At 34.9% G+C, this 23858-nt stretch overlaps 1 protein-coding gene and 1 long non-coding RNA gene across 12 annotated transcripts in view; one reads left to right on the top strand and one right to left on the bottom strand.

The window, feature by feature from the left end:
- SYT1 (synaptotagmin 1) overlaps positions 1–23858 on the top strand; it is a 521971-nt gene that overhangs the window by 868 nt on the left and 497245 nt on the right. The gene's annotated exons all lie outside the window — the stretch shown is intronic.
- LOC139045064 (uncharacterized) overlaps positions 1–23858 on the bottom strand; it is a 150338-nt gene that overhangs the window by 88935 nt on the left and 37545 nt on the right. The window lies entirely within an intron of this gene.

The following is a 23858-nucleotide window of genomic DNA, read 5'->3' as shown; positions in this document are numbered from 1 at the left end:
ATGCACAGGGTTTCTTTCTCCTCTTGAAGAGGATTTCCTTTTCACAGAGGAGACAGGGGAGTGGTGAAGAAAGGAGAAAGATTTCTTTCCGCTGGGGGGGGGGGGTGGGGGGGAGATAGAATACAACCTCTGCTAAAATTAGAGTATAGAAAGCAATTAAACTGAATAAAGGGAGTAGACAAGCCGTCCAGCCCTGGCTGTCAGAGAGAGGAAGCTTCAAGTTTGACTTGATCTTCTTGCAAGAGGCTGTATCTGTCGCTTGATTCCTTCAAATGGAACAAAAATAAACCACCGATCCAACCCACTTTCAACTGCTTAACTGCTGTTGCTTTTAAGTGCCAACCATCTGACTTTTCCTGTTTCCATCTGTCCTGTGGGGCTGCCTATTTGATATTGCCCATCAGTGGTAATGTCTGAACTTTGAGGGGTTTCTTGAGTAACAAGAATTAAAAATAAAAACAGAGTATTACTTTCTTAAGGTTTTCTGGTATGGCCTTTCTTTTGGGGAGGAAGGAGGCAAAAAAAATGTAAAGTTTCAAGACATATGTAAGTTACACCAGTATTATCAGGAGGCTTGGATTTCTGCTTTGAGAAAGCTAATCTTCTAGTTATCTTTGTGTACATGTTGATTTTCACTTTCTTGAATATTAACCCTTTGGTGAAACAGAGCAAGCGCTTAACTTTTGTGTTGAAGCTACCTTTGTGTATGAATTGTCATTTCATTCTACTTTCTCCTGTTTACGTTTTATTGCCTGGATATCAAATTCATGCCTTGCCTTCTTGTCTTTAATAAGATGTAAACATGATGTTTATACAATTTCAGTACTCCATTTAGGAGGCACATGGAAGCCCAGTTGGCCAAGAATCCTCTTGTACTGGAACAAAGTTTAGAAAGTAGTGGTAGGAAGATAGTCTCAAATTTTAAAAATCTTAAAGGGAGAAATATTTTGTTCTCACATCTTATTGTAAGAAATAGAGAGCTATCAAAGCAACTATGTGTGCTGGCTGCCTGCATAATAGGTCAAGTAAAAGGTACTTGTTAGACAGAGACTTGATGGCAGCTTCCGCAATTTCTAATTCCATCATCAATGATATAAGCTTTCCTTTCCTATTACTCATCAGAGACAGCTAAGTGATTACTGTCAGATGGGAGGAGGTAGAGAGAAGTGCCTAGTTGAATGTATCGGGAAAGCCTTCCAAGTGGGTCCTACATGGGCACAGAGAAGCCAGCAGATGTTAGTGTCCAGATAAATCCTTTCCTTTGATTTATCAAGTGAAATGCCAAGTCTTACAATTTTTTTTCTACATCTTCACTTGGAATAAGAAAAAGAGAATCTTCTTTCTGAATTCTACCTGATCTTCCACACTCATCTATGTGCCCCAGAAAGTATTTTTTTCACTACATATCTCTAGTGTATAAGTTTCTACACCAACTTAGAAAAGAGCTGCTTTCATTTACCATCAATGTAATGTATATTATTTTCTAAACCATTTTCCGTTAGAGGCACTTGTCTCTCCTGTCTAAGTAGAGTTATCTAGAGTAATAAAAAGAAGATCTTCTTTATAAGGCTTGGACACTTAAATGCCGTTTTTTCTTTTAAATGTAGTATCTCTGTTGAAAGCTAACTCTAATTTTTAGAGGTGCCACCTTTTGGTTACAAGGACAAAAGGACAGTCGCTTAATTACCTCATCTGTGGACAACTGATTTAACAAGTTTAAACATGAAAAGATGTACAAAAAAGAAACCAACTGCTTTCCGTGTGAGCAAAATAAGATTTTCTTTGCTTGTTTCTCCACTGTCTTAGGAAAGGTAAAAGTTTGGGCTTGGTTTGTGATATTTATTTTCATTACTCTTTACAGATTGTTAATTATAGCAATGACATGTAAAAGAGATGCATATGAGTATTCATACTGCTGAAAAATTAAGATACTTTATATACTGAAAGCTAGAGCTAATTCCAATATATAGTGAGTGGATTGAGGAGAGACATTAAATGATGTATTATAGGACATTATTACCCTAGTCATCCCACAAAATCTTCTAGGGTAACAATTTTATGCAATCTTCATCTTTTCTCCTTTTAAAAGAATATCTTAGTAAATCCTATTAATGTTTCAGAGCAAATAAGGTAATTAGACTTTAACATTTTTATCAGAACTTAAGGCTGCTACCACTGTCCAGGGGAAATCCTAAAATACTAATTCCATAAAATACTACACAATAGAGTGTTGTTGCAGGATAGTTTTGAACTTCATTTCATAATAGAGAATATCAGTTATTCTATCTGATCAAATTATCAGATAGTTCTAATCAAGAAATTATGAAAATGGATGACATGATATTTACATCATAAGATTTGCATATTAGACTTGGTGCTAACTGAAAATAAAACTAGAATATAGTAGCTTGTCCTAATTATATTTCCAAAATGAACGAGAAGATTAATAAGTAAAATGAAGAATGTGTTAGAAATCTGAAAGTTAATTTGAACTTCTCGTTAGCCTAAAGACAGCATAGACAAAATATCAATTTGAGGTGAGTATATTAAACCAATTTTGAGTGAATTCCCAAAACATATTTTTAGAACCATCTTATCTTAAACAACTTACACGTAACCAGACAATTATATGTCTGAAATACCTATAGCTCTTATGATTTCCATTTTGTGCAACAGCCGGGAAGACACCATTAATTCCAAATTGCAACATAATATTTCTTTCCCTAATGGTAATGATTAAATGATTTGGGGAAGAGAAAGCAAAAGTAAAACAGTTTGATTACATAATGGAGCAAATTTGGTCTAATATTACAGAAAATCGAGACCAAAGTTAGACTTTCTGCCACAGAATAATATAGGTGTAGGTCTTGCCAGCATTTTGTGAAAAAATAATGCTTTCTAAAATTAAATATTTGATCCACTTGTGATTTTTAAAAATGTTTTAAATGATTTGCTTGTCATAAATACATCTGCATCAGAAGTTTAATATATGAGATGCTTCTAGCTGAATTTGTTTTTCACTGAAATTGACCAATGCTATTAAATAGGGATAAAAGTATATGGCAGTCTAAATAAATAATTTCAACTAGCATTTAAGGATATACATGCATATATATGCGTATACATATATGTATGTATATATTTTTAAATTATGTAACTTTTTCTAAAAGGATTAGAGACTAATGGATAGTAGCATATAATCTACTGAAACTAGGGAATACGCCTGTAAAAAGTACCGTTCAAAGAAAGTTGACAGTGTCTTGGGGATGCTTTTGATAGTTCTTTAGTTGAAAGGATAGGACTACCCAGAGGCAAAATTAATGGGTCTAGATCCTTCCCTTTATACAGCCCCTCTATGGCTTTGGGAAGAAGTGATTTTTATATGAATCATGGATTAAAAAAACTCTCAGTACAAGAAGATGCGCTTCTATATACAAGTAACAAGCTGAAATCGTGTTTTCACGTGATTTGGATGTAACAGGGTGATAAAGTTTCTGTCTTTCTAAGGCTTTAAGAGATTTCTTTCAACGTTTGCATAAAGGTAAACTTGTTCTTAATTTTTTACATAATTGACATGATTATCATTGCTTTTTCAGGTCAAGGGGTATGGATTGACATCTTTAATAATTCCTCTAGGGTGGTCAATATTTTTTCATAATATTTTTGCTAACTTGATTCAAACCCCTCCATTAAGTGTGGCCATTTTTTTAAAACAGAAATTTAATCTTTCCAAACCAAAGAAAACAGCATTTTCCTTCAGCCTCTCTGTCATTTGAAGACAATTCTTGAAGAGCTTCTTTTATATTGACTATAATCTAAACTGTAGTAGCAGGGCGTATGAATGCTGTTCGACTCGTGTGTGTTAGTAACAGGAAAATAAACTTATTTTAAATTATATTGCAGATATATTCATGCTATCTATTGCAAGTAAGAGAACATACCATCCTTTCTTGTATATATGAATAAAACTTTAACCTTTGCTTTTTTAATTAAAAAAGAAAAACTTTTCTTTTAAAGTGTACGAGGAGAAATATTGCTATGTTGTAGAAAGAATGAACAGCACAGATGCTATTTTTGTAATTTTAACTATAATTTTAGAAGTCCTATTGCAAAGAAGCCTCTTTTAAAAGTATCCATTTTCTTAATTTTGAAAACAATATTTAAGAGAGTTCTAAAACAACTTAAAACCTAATTTAGAATAAAAATTGCACTTTTACGATAGTGTTAGAAATGAATTTTCTACCATGTCTTTGAAAGATGCAAAGCAGATTTTTAAATTATTTCTGTAATTTCTATAATTTTTATATTTAGTTAAATCACAAGCTCTAATTGTTTAGAACTAGTTCTGATTCTCTTTAGGTTCATTTTTTCTCTATAAATACACTCAATACTTGGAAGTATGTGGTACATTGGTTTCCATAATTTACCAGTAATGTATTTGAGAGGAGGTCAAAGTTCACCTTTTTGGTTACTGCTATTGTGGAGATACAAATAAAAAATACTGGTCATTCCTATATCAGTCTCACATTTACTATGCTGAACATATTGATTATATACATGGGGAGTCATTTTGTTAAAGAGGAGCTCTGAAAAATTGTAAAGCAGATGAAGATAATAAATGCCTTCTATTTCTTAGCTGTTTGTACAAAATGGGAGCTGGAAAATGTCTGTGCAGAATGAGAATGGCCTTTTTCAGCCAGTATAAGAATCTGGAGAAACTCTTTGGTTAAGATGTAATTTCCTAATGGTCCCTCAGACAACGTTTCATCACACATACCAGATTACAACCCTGCTACAGCACCCCTCAATACTGTGCCCGAGACATTTAGCTAAGTGCCTCAGGCAGGAATTAATTTTTGGTGAAATATCCAGTTAATCAAATCCAGGTATGCTACTGAAACTTAGTTTTACCTTATCCTAATGAACCTGTTTCTCTGTTTGTGAAATGTAGCTTGCTTATAATTCTAAAATGCTTAGAGTTCAAATAATTTTTATTTTTGCAAAAGGGATTACATAAGTAAAAGGAATTGTGTGTTGTTTCCTGCAACAGATAAATGTCTTCTTTTTCTTTCTAAATAATTCGACTGGTTAATCAAGGATAAAATGCACAGAGGCACTTAAACACAAATAGAATCAGCGAGTTATTTAAACGTGAAACATTTTTATAGGGTAATTGCTTAAATGAGATGTACTATCTCTTGTCCTCCTCCGGCACACTCCTTGACTACAGCCATCTTTTCAGTCACATGGGAATAGAGGGGAAAGTGGGCAAACCCACCGCACACCTCTGCTGAGAGTTCCCTGGATGTGGCCTCCAAGGGAAAGCCTCTTGTTTTTCTGTAAGGCCCATTTCCTTTCCGGGCCAACCTCCCTACCTGTCACCCCTGGCCTCACTCTAGCTTGGAAGCAGATAATTGTATTTACTAATTGCTACTTTGAGATTTGCTGGCACGTTTCATCAGCATGAAGGCAAAAGCACATGGAAGAACTCAGACAGAACCTACATATCTATACCAAACTTAGTATTAACATTTTTAAAATGTGATGTTGAATCTTATATAAGTTTTAGGATAATTGATAAAATAGCTTTTCTTTCATGGAATTTCCTTTGATTACTCACAAGTGATCCAAGCAAAAGCTGAGGTGGTTAAACCATGAATCAGTATAACTTTTTTAACTTATTAACACCAATGGATAAAACGGAAATAATTTTTAAAAAGAATTTCAAATCCTTGGATTGGCTTTAGTCCTTCCAAAATCCACCTGTGTCTGTTATGGAGACCCTTAAACAATCACATACGTCATCCTCATAGATAATCAAGAACTGGTTTGTTTTCAGATGGACCCTCTGCATATTATCATGAAACATCACATAGGCTGCTTTTAGGATGAGTTATTGATAATTTACTGTCAGACATAATTTTATGTGAGAGTTACTGTAAGTGAAAACAACTCTACAGCATCACAGCAGTGGGCCACGCTCACTAAAATGTCGATTTAGAATCAGTTCCTCTCTCCTTGAGAAGGAGAAAGAGCCGATTGACTGTATTTTATCCCTCAAGGTGTTCCATGCACTATATTCCATGCACCATAAATGGTGGGTTGGCCTTTGTTCTTTCCCTATGAAATATGTAAACTGCTTATTTTTGAGAAAAAAAATCACCGACAAGTATGTTTTAGACAAATGAGTTGATGGCCTTTGAAACAAGGATGTGTGGTATAACACAGGTTCCTAAGGCCTAGCTGAACTCCTCTAGCAGTCAGCCTTTGCATTAGTGAGATTGTTAAGAAGAAAAGTTGACACAATTTCTCAGGAGAAAGACAAGGTAGCAAAGCATTGAATCTGTTTCTGGCTTGGAGTGTCTGCCAGATCCTGATTTACAAGGCTGGCTTTCTGCCTAATCCCTAGCATTTTCATCAGATTTGAGGAATGAATAAAGTGAACCTTTGGGCATTAGAGCATATTTCTAGAGCGCCAGGATCTCGTCTATAAATAGAGTAACATCACCATCCTATTGTAACCAATGTCCAGAATCCAAGGCCGCAGCTTTTAGATTTAAATATGTATCAAACAGATCATTATATGCCTGAAAGTGCATGAGTTTTATGTGTCTGTATGCAGGAAATTCTTGTAGTAAAAGCCTAGTTAACAACATGACAAGTAATCTGTCCATTTTTAGTGGTTTTGTTAAATTATAATGTTAAATTTAAAAAGCCAAGCAATCACATTGAGATACATCTGAGTTTAATAATTGAAGAAAGTGACATTTCAACAAAAAGCTAACGTACTCCTACATTGGCCAAAACTGCCCTGCTTTTAAATTGTGCAAAAAAAAAATCCAAAAAAACAGAGTACTTGATATGCAAGTTTCCAATCTTTTTTCCCCAGGGGAACTAGATACTTTCTGAACCACTCGTAGACACCACAAAATGAATATTGATGACAGGAGAGAGCTGACTCCTTCAGGAAAAACTGGAGTAGACAAGTTCTGTTATGCCTTTGAGAATCTGTTTCATCATTGATATATTGAACACATAGCAACAGTTTATTTCTCTTGACTTCTGGACTTTTAGACCTGTATGCATTGAAGCATATTAACCACTCACTGCCAGAGTAGAAATTTGTTCAGCTCTCCAGCTAAAGGAGTTATAAGTAATTCTCTTGAATTTCCTTTCTTCTTTTGCATTCTCTTCCTTTCTTATCTCTTCCTTTCCTGACCTCTCCTTATTCATCCTTCTTTCCTTTTTCATTTATTTTTCATATCTTAATGACTTGGCTTCCTATGGAATCACTAACTGGGAGCTTGGTACTCTAGGTCCCATACTAATCTCTACCAGCTGGATTTATTTTTTTGTCAACAACCAAGAAATTTAATTCTTAGTTTGTATATGTTTTAGGTTAGCTTCACAAAGCATATGTCTAGATAAATACGGGAGCAGCCTCTTCATTTGTTTGTAGAATTGGCCCACGTAAATCAAATGTGCCATGATTTGAACGTTTTTAAGATCTTACATGTAAAGACTGGCCTTCTTGTAATTTCTTGAACAAAATTGATTGCAGAGAGAGAGAACAATAATGTTTAAAAGTCCAAAAAAATAAGATGTACTATTAGGCACCTTTTTCTTTTTCTATTTTGCTCTTCCAATGATAACAGTTAAATCCGTTTGCATGACAGTTGTAAAGCAGTGTGTTTTTTAAAAAATTATATTGCCTTATTTGATTTTGATAATGAAGAGACTCTCCATTTTACAGAGTCGATAAACAAGACTCAGAAGTTAAGTTACCTGCCTGCAATTACACACGTAGGAAGCTTTATATAATTTCACCTACTAAATCATATTGCCCAACATTTAACACAGAAAAAAGTATGCTTTTTAATTCTCCCAATATATAAGAACTATTTTGCTATTTCTTATCAAAAATAAAAACAAAAATCTAACATCATGACTGAATATTGGATATTTCTTGTTTGTAGACTACATAGTCCTGTGCCACCTCCTAGAGGACACAGAGATGTGATTGGAGTAATGAGTGTTGGAGCTTTACCACAAGTTCTCCAACCTCATCTCTCATCATTTTCCTTGTTGGTACTCACACACACAACTTCTCATTGTTTCCTGAACCTAACATTTATGGAAGTTGTTGAATCTATTGATGCTTTTTCTCTTCTATTCCAAAGTAGAGAAGGCTCAGCAGGAAACATATCCAAGCCCCAATTATTATTCAACCCTGATATGAAGTCCATCAATTGGCAAATCTTTGTATTAAGAATCAAGTGCACTTGAAAGTGAATGCCAAGAGCCATACACGTTGCAATGTGGATTAATGTAATTGACTTTCTAGCTGATCCTATAGGAGTAAACAGGAGTTCTAATTGGGAAAGGCCTATAGAAGGAATGCAAAGATTAGGGCATAGAATAGATATTTATGGGGGTTTTTGGACAAACACAAGGTAATCATATTCTTACGTTGTTATTACATCTGGCATTTTTCTGTGTACTTTCCACACTTCATTCCATTTAACAATAACCTTATGAGGTTGGTACTAATTTATCTATAATTTTTAAATGAAAAAATTGTGGAAAAGAAGTAACTTGCCAGGGTCACACAACTATTATGTAGTAGGATGTGGATTCAAACCCAAGTAGTCTACTTATAGAGCCAGCATTTAACCACAAGCAATCATATCATCATTAAGCTCCTCAGTGGCAGGAGAAGAGGAACAGATGATGGCAAAGATGTGACCAAAAGAGACTAACGAGTCTTAGGCATATTTTATCCACTTCATAATTTGAGTCAATATGACCGTCATGGCAATGTGATAAAAGCATAAAACTTGAAGTCTTAGAGACCTAGGTACAAATTCCTACTGTAGCATGGTAAGCTTCAGTAAGGTACTTCACTACTAAAAGTTCCATTTCTCTAGGAAGGGAAATGTAATACTGTTTGCAAATTGTCTGGTACTCTGTTCATCAATGACAGATCTGACCATCCCTGCCCCTTTTTTATTAGTCAGGAACTCTTTCACTTGTAAAAACGCCACCTAACTCAAAATGATTTAAGAAAGAAAAAGAACTTTAGAGCTCATGTCACCATAAATTCTAGGAGTATTCTGGATTCAGTCATAGAGGACAATGGGAAATCAAACCATACAATCAGGACCAGGCTTACAGAAACCCACCCTTACCCCCTCCCCAACTCCCATGTTAGTTCTACGTTTCTCTGCCATTGCTTTATTTAGAGTCAGGCTCTTTCTTTACAGTGGCAAGAATGTTCTCAGTTACTGTAGGCTTATGTAAGAAATTTCCATGTAAGGAGGGCATCTTTTTTTCCCCAAAATTTCCAGGATAAGCTTGCTTGGAACAACTTGACTCACTTGCCCTGAACCTATCAGTATGGTGAGGGCTATAGAATGTAGTATTTTTCTAAGCTGGACCTTGCATCATCCCTGGATTTGAGAGTTGGACATAGAATCACTTAACTACAGGGAAAGAGAGTTCTGCTGTTACAAGAAGGAAATGATTAGATTTAGGGCAGGCAAAAGCAACAAATGCCTACCTCATAAGGTACAGGCACTGAGCCATCAGAAAGGATGCCAGCTGGCCTTAATGCTGGGGCAGGCTCCTGGAGGGCTCTCATTGTTCCAGGCGCTAGCTCCTTAGTTGATGAATCAAGGGAAGATCCCTGGAATTCCAGGGAAAGGTTGATAGTCATTGAGGAAGTGGAGATGAGCAGCACCCAGAAGGCTTGAAGCAATGGCTGTTTACAAACAGGTGCAGAAGTGTTCAATAATTTAACAATCGGTGTGACTATACTAGTGTCAAAAGCCTGAATATCAGAGGCTGAGGGCTGAATTGAGTGTCATTTAACTCTGGTTGGGTCTCTGCCTTGTTGGCCTGGGCTTCCTCTTTTTTAATGCAGTGGGAAGATACTTACAGGAATTGAGGATTCTCAGCTCAGTAGAGCTGAGAGCAGCCAACTGAAGCCATGTATAGGGCCACCCGTGTACATGTCAATACTTCAAATTTTTGTTAATTTTATGTAAGAGGGGGTATTTCCAGGAGTTTATAAAGTTTTACTTTATAATTGCCCTAGCCACCTATGTGTTGCTACAGATGAAACAGAATAAATTTGCACAGAAACGCTATACATTTTCTCCTTTCTATTCCCCAGATTCCCAAGGGGAATTATTTAGGAATAATGTATTTTTCCAGTAAGAGCCATGATGTGCCTCTTACATGCCAGGCCCTGTTTTGGATGCTGGGAATACAGAAGCAAACATAGCAGATGAGTTCCCTGCTTTTAGGGAGCTTGCGTTCTAAGAAAGGAGGCAGGCAATTAACAGCAACAACAACAAGAAAACATGACTAAGCTCATTTCAAATAGTAAGTAATGCTATAAAATAATAAAACAGCTAATAAATAAAAAAATAATATTAGGGACTCTGGTCAACCAAAAACATGCAAGTTAACACATAACAGGTAAAGGATCCAGATCTGTAAACATCAGAGGAGGAGCACTGTAGACAGAGGAATGAGTTTGGCCTACTTAGGGAAGAGGCAGGACGCCAAGTGTGGCCCAAGTATAAAGATACTGGTTTCATGAGTTTTACCTTGCTTTCCTATTTTAATTAAAAACATTCTTAAGGAAATTATCTTAATAAAAACATTATTAAGGAAATTTTCAAAACAATATGATCACACATAACCAACATTATTTAAATGTACGTGGGGGCCGGTGGCTCATGGGTTAAGTTCGCATGTTCCGCTTCGGCGGCCTGGGGTTCTCTAGTTCGGATCCTGGGTGTGGACCTGGCACCGCTTGGCAAATCATGCTGTGGTAGGCGTCCCACATATAAAGTAGAGGAAGACGGGCATGAATGTTAGCTCATGGCCAGTCTTCCTCAGCAAAAAGTGGAGGATTGACAGCAGATGTTAGCTCAGAGCTAATCTTCCTCAAAAAAAAAAAAAAATGTATATGGTATCTAGCTTCTGTGTAATACGTTTCCAGTCTGTGTTCACATGCTCACTTTTTTTATGGTTACAATCATGGAACACGTATTCTCTCTACCCTGACTTTCAAAATGGCTTCTCAGGTGTCTTATAGGTGTATACTTTCATCCTTTATTTTTATCTTTAGAAGAGTAGCTCATTTTCTTTTATGGCATATATTCCTTAGAAGCTTTCGGTATATCTTTTGCTAAATCTTAATAACCTTTCTTCTTTTGCCCTCATTTCTAAGAGAATTGAACACAGGGCCTACCCCCAATTTTATTATTTCTTTGAATTTAAGTGAACACCTTGGCTTTTTATCACGGTAATGATTTTTTTCAATGTAATTTCCTTTTGAGTATATATTTGATTATATCCTACAAAACTCTAATTTAGATTTTGAAACAAAAGTAAATAAACACTGAAAACATAATGAAACAAATCATTTTGTGTCGATTATCATTTAGACAACACAGGTCTCAGAGCATTTACCGGAAATTATTTTTCCTCTATCTAGCTTCATATCCTGGTTTGAAGAACTCAATAACCAAGTCTACGTCGGTCACTCTATGATGGTAAACTACGTGCTTACAGAGGCTTATTAGCTTTTGTGAGACTGCAGTGCCACTCAACACGCTGCAGCAGTAATGAAGTAATAATTAAGCGTCAATCTTAAATGGCCCTCTTTTTTCCCCTAAGATTCCTATGGACAATATACTCTGATAATAACATATTTTGAAAATGGAGATTTCTTTGCTGAATTCACACAAAACCACCTCGATGTGAATATAGCAAGAGCATTATAATGGACTATATGGTCAATAAGTGATAATGCTCCATGTTTTCCTTATCTGTGGAACCAAGGCTCTTTTGTATCCTAAATATTTTATGTCTTGGTACGTATATACATATAGACTTGCATATATGGTATATTTTGATTTTTTAATATGTCTGATCACTAGATGCGAATTTTTCAGGATTTTGGAATTTTTTTTTTATCATCTCTGACTCTCCAGTGCCTGACATAGGAAGACAGCATTCTATAGAATGTTTATTGAATGAGTGAATGAATCCACTAAATCTACATTTTCCAGCATTTTTGAATGACATCCAAATTCAGTACACAAACACACATACACACAATATGAACAAAAGTTCTATGAAATATTTCTTACTAATGATTCATTCTGATGCTTCTTTTTCTACCTTTTATTTCTACCTTGTTAAAAATTACTGGTTATGACCAACTAGGTTAATGTTTCAATCTACCAATGGGTAACAATTAATAGTTTTTAAAACAGTTCCCTAAAAAGTACTACCAATTTTCAAAGAATTATAGCACATTTAAGATCTCATTAAGCATATGTAAGGATGATATAATGGATATACAGAACTTACAATGGCTTATTTTCAATATAAGGAACCATCATACTTTAAATGCATGAAATTTAGTAGAATTACCATACCAAAACCGTAACGCCTGTGCATATGGGTGATTTTATGAATTTGAACTGCCTTTTTTTTTAAAGCCTACAATGAATCCAGCACTGTTGCTGTTAATTGGTCATTCTCAATCAAGCAGATACATGTTGATCTGCTACCTTCGGAGGAATTCAGTTAATAGCCATTCGTTGTAATCACTGTCAGTTAAAAGCTATTAAGCTTTCTTTTTGTTGAAACGATATCAATACATTGCACTTCTTTTTCTGGTTATGGATAAACTTTCTTGTAGAGTAGAGGAAGATATGCAGATGTGATAGGAGAGTATTTCTCTTCCTTTAGAGTAGTGAGTAGGGAACTAGTCTGTGGAACCAACACATAGTGAAGACTGAGCATAAGTATTTAGAGTTCTTTGTTCAAATTTAAAAACAAACAAATAATATGAAAACCCTCAACCTGTCACTAACTTCATGATGTGGGGATTTTACTAGATGACATCTCTGACACCTTTCAGTGCTAACATGTGAGGCTCTATAATTGACCATGATATTTCCCTGCAAGGTAATTAGACGTACAAGTGATCCAGCATATAAATGCTCCTTCGCTTCCCTATTATCCTTGTGAGTTTTCTCATAAGGGTGGATAAGTTTGGAGATTTTGTCTTCAGTCTTTTAGTCATTCATCAGTCTGCTCAAAAATATTTAAAGAGCACAAACTCCCAGACACTATCAACCATCCGTAGAAAAATAAAGTACAGTCTAGTTGGGAAAGACATCATATGCAAGTTGTGATAATATACTCGTGCTGTGAGCATGAAACACCCAGGATAGGGTAGGATATGTTGTAGTAACAAACAGAAATCTCAGTGACTTAAACACTGAGGCCTATGTCTTGCTCATACTACATAATCACTGCGGATCAGTGTGTGTGGATGTGGGAGGGGCAGTGGGAGGTCCTCTGATTTACATAGTCATTCAGGGACTCAGAGTGATAAGCGTGTCAATACTTATAACATGGTCCTCTCAACATAATGTTTAAGGATTCATTGCAGTTGGGAGGAAAGTCCTGGAAGTTTTCTCATCAGCAATTAACTACTTTGACCCTATAAGAGACATATATAATCTCTGGTCACAGACCATTAACCAGATCTAGTCTACATGGCCTGTAGTTACAAGAGCATAGGAAATACAATACCCCCCACTGCAACCCCAGGCTTAGAAAGAAGATACCGCCAAGTTCTTGAAGCCTCTTCTATAAGTTGCAACAGGAAGTGCAAAGCTTTTTGAAAGCACATGAGAGTGAATGATCAATTAGTCAAGACAGCGGTGGCATCACAGAGGAGGTGATGGATGAACTGTACTCTGAGAGACCTTTGTATTATGAAATGCTTAGTTCATTCTTTAATGAAAGCTTCTTTTTTCTTTACTTCAGTCTCAAACAATGGATATGTATTTGTTTAAGAACGCCAGCACTCCTGGCAAATTTGGAGGGTGAACTGAATAATTTGTGTCTTATAGGGGTCCTGACGTGTAATACAACTGCCAATTTAACAGATCTATTTTGGTGTCCACCTCAAATTCACTACATCCCAACCTGAACTCATTCTCTTCACCAACAAATCTAGTCGTTCCCCAAAGTCTTTGATCTGAATGAATGATTCCACCAACCATCTAGTTGTGTTATCTAGAAAACTGGGAGTCATCTTTGTTTTCACATGTCTCTCGACCTTAACCCCAAATCTAAAATATATGATGTCTTGATCATTTTTAGCTCATAAATATCTTTTAAATCTGTGTACTTTTCTCTAGCTCTATTGCCACACCACAATCAAACCAACTTGCCTTCTCAATTCTACTGTTCTTAACTTGACTTTGAAGTCCATGCAGTATCTGGCTACTGCTAGTCACCAGCCTAATTTCTCATATTGTTCCTCTCATTCTCATGCTCTTGCCACATTGGTCTTCTTACAAGTTTTTAATATTCAGAACTCCTTGCTGCCTCGGAACCCTACTATATGCTGCTCTCTATGCTTAAGAGTACTGTGGAATATATCTACTATTGGCAGACACTAACTTTGAATTCAGGAATGTAATGTGGCTGGCTGCATAAAAATAAGTTTTTATTATTTCTATCTGAGTAAATGTTCAGTTTTTCCATGTTATAAGAGTATGAATATGTCACTTTGCAAAATCACTGAAGAACTGTCAAGAATTGGCAAACTCTGTGTGGTAGAGAGGGATTTGAACATTGAAATTTTTTTATGTTTTGGGAAACCCTAAGTAGAGTTTAAGTTTGAAGATATGGAATACTTTTTCTGCTTTTAAAGAAGAAATGTATTTATAAATTCATATCTTACAGTTGAGAATACTAATGGGACTAAATTTAATTGAAGGAAATCTTAAGTGGGATGTAGAGAGGTGCTTTAAATATATATTGCTAAAATTTTAACCTTAGGATTTTTTTCCAATTGTTTTGATAATGTATTTTCTCAAGCTCATAACATCACAGGTTTTTGTTTGTTTCTTCTCTTTGTAATGGGAACACTCTGTGATCTTATACCCTCTGAGTGCAAAAACACATTTTCAGAAAATATCTGAAAAAAATGCAGTGAAAAATAAATCTTCTAGCTAAAGATAAAATAGTGAGACTATAAAAGAAATACAAGCTGATACAGGGATTTTAAAAATTATCTGAGTACTGATTACTCATTTGAGAATAACCATATAAAAATATGAGATTTATGGGTATATTTCTGTACTTTTCTTCAAACAGTAATGCATTCAATTGTAAAATTGTGCCAATGAAGAATTAATGTTTATCATCACAATGCAAAAAATCATATAGATCTTGAGTGCTCTGTGAGTGCAGGAACCATTTCTATATTGATTCCAGTGATATCCTCAGTGTCGACCGACCTGGCGGGGCTTAGCAGTTACTAAGTAAACACTTAAAAATCTTTGGTGGATATTGTTGGATGAATCATCCCTATTGAAATTTCTTTTCATTTGTTTCTTATTCATTTCTGTTTGTCTTCAAACTAATATCGTAACTTGATGTGTGGCCTTGGTAATAAGCATCTTCATGAGCTGGAATTAGTTATGGTCGACTCTCATTTTCATACAAAGTGAAATATGACTCCCTTCTTTTATGAGTCTTTACTTCCCTAGAATAAATCAGCCAAGTAGCTCATTGTTAAGTTCCAAGTGAATATGTGCTAATTTAAATGTTCATTTTGTGATAGATAATTAGAGTGAAAACATGTTATATAATAATATATTCCAATTCCACTGTAATGGGACCACTATTTTGGATGATCTGGGTCAATACTAACTGTCTTTGAAACAGAGAATCCTTCTTTTGCTTTCCCTTTGCCCTGTCACCTCCTCACCACCTTTTTTTCTTTCTCTGTTTTTAACCATTTCCCCAATTATATCATAAATCTCTATCGTATTCAAAGCACAGAGGGATTCTACTGCTGAAAAACAAAGATATTCTTTGTATAGATTTTCAATTGTACATTTAATACTTTACATTGGAAACTGGTAGTTTTTAGAAAAGTATGATTTATTGCTAGTAAAGAGCAATATTTTTAAAGAAGTATTTTAACTTCGTTTTTAAATGAAAAAGTATTCCATAAAAATATTTTCAATATTCAAATAATCCAAAAATATATGAATTGAAAAATGTCTTCTTTCAGACCCCTTGATATCATCCCAGAGGCAACCACTGTTAACAGCCTCTTAAATCTCCTAACAGAAACGTTAAGTGCATTTGAGAACAGACATCACATTTAAAATCAACGTTTTAATATATACACAATATTCTGCACATTTTAATTTATTAGATGACTTTATTTTTGTTTTTTAAATATTGGCACCTGAGCTAACATCTGTTGCCAATCTTCTTTTTAAATTCTGTCTTCTTCTCCCAAAGCGTCCCAGTACATAGTTGTCTATTCTAGTTGTGAGTGCCTCTGGTTGTGCTATGTGGGATGCCACCTCAGCATGCATGGCCTGAGGAGCGGTGCCATGTCCACGCCCACGATCCGAACCAGCAAAACCCTGGGCTGCCAAAGGGGAGAGTGCGAACTTAACCACTCGGCCACAGGGCCGGCCCCAGATGATTTGATTGATGTTGGATAATATCTTATTTTATACAAACTACAATTACTTTGTACATTGTATATTTTATATATTAGTAAGAGTTATATCTACTACTTTTGGGGTTAATGTAACATGAAATAAGTCTATAAAATTATATTAATTGCAAGTGATTCAGTTTAAGCTAATTTAGTTTTATGATTTTAAGTATTTTCTGTTATAATTTGTAATGATTATAACAGTATACATAAGACATATTAAATGATTTTATAGATTTGATCATATTTAAGGAATTTTATAAAGTTCCACTTTTCTCATATTGCAAGGTATTCTTGTGTTAGATATTATTTTCATCAATAATTATCATTAGACATCATAATCTTCTGTAGTATTTTTAATGTTTAAGTTCCCTTTAATGTTCAGATACTATTATAAGTAAAATTTTATAGTTGCATTTAATATGTCTTTGGTTTGGAGCTGCAATATGTTAACTTAAGGATTTTAAAATATTTCAGAATATAAAATTCTTAAGAATGATCTTGCACATTTTAGCTACATGACAAATATTGTAAAGCAAAAAGAAAGAATATGGAAGATGTTTGAAAGAATATGAAGTTTTTAGCAGGTCTTTACAAAATTTGTTAGGTTTAATAATAATATTTTACGTGTAAGAGAGCTTTAATTACATGCCAGGTGCTATTCTAAGCATTTTTGTGCATTACTCATTTACTCCTACTTCAAACCCTCTGTGAAGTTGGAACTATCATTATGCCCATTTTGGAAACAAGAAAATTAAGGGTCAGAGAAATGATGCTATTTGCTTACAGTCATATAGTTGGGACTCAGTGTGGCTTTAGAGCCAATAGGATCTAGATCATTTTTTCTTTCATTAATTCAAAAAACTGAACACTAGCTCAAAATTATTCATTATCAATAACTTCTAGCCTTCAAAGAGCTTCTCATTTAGTCGGGGCAGAAAAGAAGTAAGTGGAGAAAAGAAGGAAAGGGGAAAGGAGAGAGGGAGGAAGGAATGAAGGGAAGAACTTTGCTGGTAATATATTTTACCTTGGTAAGTGTTATCAAACACAGTCAACATAAAAAAAAAATCAAGGAAAGAAAGTAGGGAGTGCCAGTTGGGGAGATAAAGACAGAATGCATTTTTAAATAGAGTAGTCAGTGAAGGTCACATTTGAGCACAGATCTGAAGGAGATGAGGAATTGAGCTTCGGTAAGACGTGGGACCACGCCTGGTGACTTGAGGAAAGCAAAGAGGCCATTGTGGACCTGGTGGAGTGGGCTGAGAAAGCACCGGAAGCTTATTTCAGAGAGCTAGCACAGGGGCAGATGGGGTGCGGCACTGGACTGACTTTGGCTTTTATCCTGAATGATGGGAAACCATTGGAGAGTTTTGAGCAGAGGGTAACATGTTCCAACTCAGATTTTTTTAAAGGGTTATTTTGAATAAAATGTTCTTGCTAGAATAGACTGAGTGGGGCAGGGGTGGAAACAGGGAGAAAATTTGCTCTTTGTAAGTTTGTTTGAAACAAAATTTCCCCATACCTTCCCTCTCTGTGTTTCCTGATTTTGTGGCCTCTAAGTACGTTAAGGGAGCAGTGGAAAGCTCAGGAATATGTTACCACAGAATATTTATAAAAAATGGGCTTAACTTCGATCATACAGCTAGAGCTTATCAAAACACTGATTTTATTTTATTTTTTTAACATTTTATATGTACATTTCCCAGCCATCTTGCCATCTAATTCATTGTCTTGGGATAAGTAGATAAAAGTTGGGCTAACTTCAAGGCATCTGGGAAAGTGGCAGAGAAAAATCTCTCTTTTTTTTTTTTCTATGCTTGAAAGACTTACTAGTGCACTCTCAAACCGAAGAGGAAGAGAAGCATTAAAGTTTCATGAATATAGAGTGAGCGCAATGGTTCTAAAAGCCATATTCCATGAAATACCTGGATTGGCATTGCTTTTCAAGAAAATTGTTTTTCGACAAAACGCTTTCGCTTTTCACTATTTTACATTTAATTTTTCACTTTAAACAAAAATATATGAATGTCAACATTCCAGATAACACCCACTCTGCTGAAGGCTGATTTTGAAAGTTATAAGATATTTGATGTAATTCTCTAAAATTAACCGTCACCTAAATGTTGTTTATCATAGTCAAATGCATAGCAACAAATTAAAAATTAAAAGATATTTATAACGCTTATAGCTGTGATGATCTATATTTTAGTCAGTATATATTCCTGTCAGCAAATATTTTTCTGTTGCTTACTATGAAAGAGCATTCAGCCAGATAATCCAAATTTTTTTAAAGGCTTTGTTTTTTCAAGAATAATATAATATAGTTAAAGAGCTAAGAAGGATCCACAAAATACTTTCAGTGAAAAGCATAAGATTGTGTATTATTTGTTTCTAAAGTAAAGAAAATGGATATTTAAATAAAAGACATGATGGATAAAGGAATATAAGCTTTTTAAGGTTAAGTCCTTCAACAAGACGTTATGATCTGTAAGTGGTATTTAGTCATGTGATCTCAGAGCCTCACAACGCCAGCTGGTGGAGCTGAGACAATGATTGCCTCTGACACTTGCACTTTCTACCTTTTTAAAAAAATTTTATTTGATATATAACTTTTTCAACATCATCAAGAGTACTCTGCTCCCTGTTATTGGTACTTGAGGTCATCCAGTTCTGGCTGGATAGCAGCTATGTGTTTTTTGTTTTTTGGGGTTTGTTTTTTTTAGGGATGTTAACCCTGAGCTAACATCTGCCACCAATCCTCCTCTTTTTTACTGAGGAAGATTTTCTACCTTATGATAGAGTTGTTTGTGTATATTGTTTACCTTCCCTATTATGACAGGAGCTCCTTGAGAGTAGGGAGGATGTCTTAATTGTCTTTGTGTCCCAAACGATATCTTTCCTGTAGTCAGTATTCAATAAGTATTTACTGATTGAATGAAGTACATGCTTTCTTCTAAGTGGTTCAAACATAAATTTGATATCTCGACCTTTTATTGGGAGAACAGGTTACTATTGCTTGTTTGAGAGTGCTTATTATGTTTCTCAAAAGTGATATTCTTGACTTATTGAAAGAAATTTTACCTTTTTGAAATGGAAATGTTTAAAAATAACTAAATTTTATTTCCAAAGAGGATTGTTCAAGTTTTGTACTCAAAAAATATTAGTAGAGTGTTTAAACTAAGTTATGTTGAGATTATAGTTAGTAATCAAACTTATTTTATGAGAAAAGTGAGGTGCTAATTTGTATCATTAGTAGTTGTAATAAAAAGTATAAATTAGTAGAACCTCAGATATAAAAGCATTTTTAAAGTCTTTTATTAAAATAGGGGTTTTTTTCAATTTTTGTGGCTTGAGAAGATTAAGTATTGCTCTTGAATACAGAAGACTACATATCGGGCTGTAAAGTAGATGTAGGTAGATTGCTTGCATTTCAGCTCATCTTTTCCATCTTACTTTCCTTTCCGGGATATGCTTGTGTACAATGTCCTGGGTAGGTGGATGGACTCATCTCCATGTTTTAAGCTTTAATGAAATGTATTCAAGCTGCTGAGATAATAAAACATATTCGATTTTCTGAGAGATAATTCGTGTAAAGTGATTAGTATGGTGCTTGACACAGAGAAATGTTCAATAAATGATAATTATATCTATAATGGTTATTATTCTTAGTAATCTTGTTGGAGGTGTGCACTTTTTGAAATGTTTCAGAAATCACTTTTCCAATTACCTTCTGAACTCTTCTCTACCTTCCCCAGTTCAACCTGCCTCTGCCTGGTGATTGGTTAATATCTTTGGTAGCTTCTGAGTCATACTTCACCGGAAACCAGGGGTGTGATTTGCATTCCAGCATATCCTCCCCCTTCCTCCTGCTCACTGTCACTTCTATTTTTACTTTGGAGCACAAGGTTCTTTAAGGCATCCTGTATTCTAAGGCTTCCGTCCTCCACAAATATACTACCTTCTTTTCTATAAAAAATGTGTGCTTGGTTAACAAATTTTTACTAGAAAAAGACAGCTGTAGCTAGATTAATACCTAAGGCCAAAGCTTTTATTTTTCCCTAAATCCCCTACTCTTCCCGTCCTTGCACTGACTATTATCATTTTTCTGCTCCAGTTCTCCCTGAGTCCCTGGTCCAGTTCATTTTGTTAAACCAATCAAAAATGATTTGAGTACCTATACTCATTGACAAACTTGTATTGCATTCCTTCTTTGTCCAGGGATGTTTGTTAAACACTAATTCAGGATATGTTATCCTGGCACCTATGTTCTCTGAAATTATATGCAAAATGTGGTGTATACATTTGCATTTGCATTTTGGGGGGCAATATGCTCATAGCTTCCACCAGATTGTCAAAGGATGAAGATGCCAAAAAGATTAAGATTCACCAAGAAGAGTGGGAAAAATGCATAAAACATATTCCTCTGGTTGAGGAGCTTGCAATATGAGTGAAATTGACACAGTAAATGGCAGTATAAAAACAAAGGTGAAGCAGTGTACAATACAATAGGTTAGAAGAGAAAAATTACTTAGTAGTGTTACTTAGCAATAAATTGGAGGGAAGGACTGGGACTTGGTCTGGGTTTAGGAATAGGTTACTTCTTAAAGTTTCATGGGACTTCCGTTGAGGCGGAAAGAGCATGAGCAAGGCTTTGAAATTAGTATTGATTAGAGTGTTTGGGAAGATAATAAAGAGCTTATGTCTTGAATGATATTGGTTTATAAAGAAGAAATGTTATTGAGTACATGAGATTTTAATAATTCCCATGGTTTAAAATGATGAATAGTAAAAAGATGCATGATAGATTATCTTTTAGCTAGTCTCACTTAGATTTAAAAACATTTAGATTCTGAAAACTTTAAATATGCTTCAAGAATTTTTTTGTAAAATAACCGAGTAATGTTCAGCATGATATATCTTTAAGAAAGACACTGTGATACATTTCACAAAGACGCTAAGTATTGTTCTTCAATAGCAAATTATGTTGTAGCAGTTTGCACTGACCTAGACTGCATATATAAATTTCAGTTTTCTTAAGTGTATTCATTGCATTTTGTTTTGGGGCTTCCATTTTATCCAATCAGAAGGAAAAAAATGTTCAAATTTCATGGCTTAAGAGAGTAGACATCTTCATTTGAATATCACAGTGTTATCTCCAAATTAATATAGCTTAAACTGGACTGTTCATGACCCTCTTCTTCCTTCTATTCATATCATCTTGCTTTTCTTTCCCTTCTTTTCCAAGCTTCATAATTTCTATCAATTGCAGTGAACCTTTCATTCCCCAACTCATTTATGTTTCCCCAAATTGACCCCTTCTTCCTGGAACTCTTTCTTCATCTTCTCCTTATACCATATTTTTTTGTCTTCACTCCCCACTCTACTTGTATTTCCATCACCTCTGATCTCCTATCCAGAGTCAGACTCTCTTTCCTTTCCATCAATTTAAATCTTGTCCTATCTTCAAGGTTTAGCTAAAAAACTATCAGCTAGATTTAAATAAGAACTACGCAAAACTAATCATGGTACTTCTAGATCTTAGGAATGTAGATAGTATCCTATTTTATACTATCTTTTTCTTATGGATTTTTTTAGAACTAATTTTACTGATTTTTCATGGATATGTATGTTACTTACCTTCCACCTGAATTGTAAGCTTCTTGATGGCAGGATCAAGTCTCTTATTGTTGGTTTTTTGTTTGTTTGCTCTGTTTTGTTTTCACCCATCAGATCATTTAAGCACAAAATGGCCTTTAGATATATAGTTATTTATTAAAACATTGGCAAGATTTTAGGAGGCAAGTGACACATAATCAACCAACATACATTGTAATTTATGATATACAATGCATTTTCCACATGCTTTTCCTCATTTACTAATCACAACAATACAATTATATATCATTATTTTCATTTTGCAGATAAGGAAACAGACTTGGTAAGGAATAGGAAACTAGTAAATGGCTGAGCTGAGCATTAAACTCAGTTCTTTTGGTCTATACCCAGCTTTCCATGTTACCGTAGCTGCCTTCTGAGGTTACATTTTGTAAAAGAAAGTTAAAGACTGAATAGTTTCTAATGTCTGTTTGATCAAAGGGAAATAGATCTGGAACAAATTTGTAGAGATAGCTGACAAAAGTTCTAGATGTTGCTGACTTTTAAAGTAGTCACCACGAAATGAGGGTTAATTGGTGATTACTTATATATGGAAGAAGGCATTTTGAACATCTTTTTAAGGTGTAAAACTTGAAGATAACTCAGAACATGTAGGGTGAAAGGAGACTTGGTCATAAATGCCCTGGAAACATGTGACAGTTTGAATTATGCTCAGGAAGAAGGTCACAAATCACTGCTTCAGTGATATCCCATAGGCAGTCTTTCCTCTCTTTAAAAGCTAAGTAGTAGGTATCAAAATAAACAAAGCTCAAAATGAGATGCATCTCATCTCACACGTGTCTTCTTAGATCCACAAAGCCAGTGCTGTTAAGCTTAAGTGCTGAGAATTATTCAAAGAAATTATCCTATGTGTGACAAAAACTCAAGAGAACTATGAATAAGTTAATAGCTATATCATGACTTTATACATTAGCAGTTTTCCATTCTGTTCCTTGTGATGTATTTTTCTCTTAGCGCTTAAGGATCAAGGGTTGAGGTCTATCTGGTTTCCTTCCTTCCCCGCCTTGTACAATCTACCTGAACTCTAGAGCTGGTGGATCCTCACCAAGCTTGAACTATGCTAAATGGCTTAAATGAGACAGCACTTTGCAAGGTTTGATAGAAACCAGATGGGTTCCTTAACCTCTTGGATTTGCTAATATGGAAAACACTATCTTTCTCTGTTTTTAACATGAAAACAACCTACCTTGTGCTAATTTTTAAAATAGTAACTTTATCATTTCTCAAATTAGAGTACATTTTGAGTTTTGCACATAATACTCCTCGGCAATTAGCTTAGTCACACACAACCCGGGCATCAGTAATTGCTATTAAAAAATTTTAAACTGTTTTTCAATAATATAACTATAGGGAAAATATTTTAGCAATACAAAAAATTTACCAATGTGAACCCCAAATAACTGGTTTATATCCCCTCTCCTCATCTGCCTGCACACACACTTTAAAATAAGTGCCAAAATCTTTTAAATTTTTATAGATAGAAGACATGGATCTGCCACAGAAGATAGCATTCATTTCATTTTTCTGGAGATATGATTTAGAATTCAGTAAAAGAAAAATGCATACTAAGAAACTAGGCAAAGGAAAGTCAAGATCACTTTGGTATTTGTAT

This window comes from Equus asinus, chromosome 4, assembly GCF_041296235.1.
Source record: "Equus asinus isolate D_3611 breed Donkey chromosome 4, EquAss-T2T_v2, whole genome shotgun sequence".
NCBI lineage: Eukaryota > Metazoa > Chordata > Mammalia > Perissodactyla > Equidae > Equus > Equus asinus.
Note: the sequence above shows the minus strand (reverse complement) of the source record. Positions and strands in the feature narration are given on the sequence as shown.